The following is a 1,544-nucleotide window of genomic DNA, read 5'->3' on the forward strand; positions in this document are numbered from 1 at the left end:
TGGCGGGGGGGGTCCGGTGGGCTCTGGCAGTCACTGGCGGGTGGGCAGTCACGGCGGGGCCGCTCTGGGGAGTCCGGGGGGGCTCGGCAGGTCCACCTGGCGGGGGGGTTCCGGGGCGCTCTCGGGGGGGGCGGGCTGCTGGCAAGTCACTGGCGGTGGGGTGGGTCCGGGAGTCTTTCCGGGGGGGGGGCGGGACTGGGCAGTCACTGGCGGGGGGGGTCCGGGGGCTCTGAGTGGGGGGCTGGGCAGTCAGGCGGGGGGGGGGTCCGGGAGCTCTCGGGGGGGCGGGCTGGGCAGTCACTGGCGGGGGGGGGGGGGGCGATCGGGGGGGGGGGGCAGAAGGCGGGGGGGGGGTCGGGGGCGCTCGGGGAGAGGGGGCTGGGCAGTCACTGGCGGGGGGGGTCCGGGGGGGGCTCGGCAGTCACTGGCGGGGGGGGGTCCGGGGGCGCTCGGGGGGGCGGGCTGGGCAGTCACTGGCGGGGGGGGGTCCGGGAGCTCTCGGGGGGGGCGGGCTGGGCAGTCACTGGCGGGGGGGGTCCGGGAGCTCTCGGGAGAGGGGGCTGGGCAGTCACTGGCGGGGGGGGGTCCGGGGGCGCTCGGGGGGGCGGGCTGGGCAGTCACTGGCGGGGGGGGGGCCGGGGGCGCTCGGGAGGGGGGGGTGGGCAGTCACTGGCGGGGGGGGGTCCGGGGGGGGGCTCGGCAGTCACTGGCGGGGGGGGTCCGGGGGCGCTCGGGGGGCGGGCTGGGCAGTCACTGGCGGGGGGGTCCGGGGGCTCTCGGGAGAGGGGGCTGGGCAGTCACTGGCGGGGGGGGTCCGGGGGGGGCTCGGCAGTCACTGGCGGGGGGGGGTCCGGGGGCTCTCGGGGGGGCGGGCTGGGCAGTCACTGGCGGGGGGGGTACGGGGGCGCTCGGGGGGGGCGGGCTGGGCAGTCACTGGCGGGGGGGGTCCGGGGGCTCTCGGGGGGGGGGCTGGGCAGTCACTGGCGGGGGGGGTCCGGGGGGGCTCGGCAGTCACTGGCGGGGGAGCTCTCGGGGGGGCGGGCTGGGCAGTCACTGGCGGGGGGGGTCCGGGGGCTCTCGGGGGGGCGGGCTGGGCAGTCACTGGCGGGGGGGGGTCCGGGGGGGGCTGGGCAGTCACTGGCGGGGGGGGTCCGGGGGCGCTCGGGGGGGGCGGGCTGGGCAGTCACTGGCGGGGGGGGTCCGGGGGCGCTCGGGGGGGGCGGGCTGGGCAGTCACTGGCGGGGGGGGTCCGGGGGCGCTCGGGGGGGGCGGGCTGGGCAGTCACTGGCGGGGGGGGGGGTCCGGGGGCTCTCGGGGGGGGAGGGGCGAAGCGCGACCCGCACTCACTTTAAGTCCCTCACAGACCCGAAACGATGCGCACGCTCTGCCCCGCGCTCCGAGCAGCAGGTGACGACTGGCCTACGGGGCCGCACGGCCTCTGCGCCAGGGCGGGGCGGGTCAAAGGGCGCGGGGTCAAAGGTCACCTCATCTCCCCTCTCGCTCCCTCGGCGATTTCGTTCTCTGCGCGTCACACGCCGCTGCCC

The sequence above is a fragment of the Dermochelys coriacea genome, chromosome 21 (assembly GCF_009764565.3).
Source record: "Dermochelys coriacea isolate rDerCor1 chromosome 21, rDerCor1.pri.v4, whole genome shotgun sequence".
In the NCBI taxonomy this organism is placed as follows: domain Eukaryota; kingdom Metazoa; phylum Chordata; order Testudines; family Dermochelyidae; genus Dermochelys; species Dermochelys coriacea.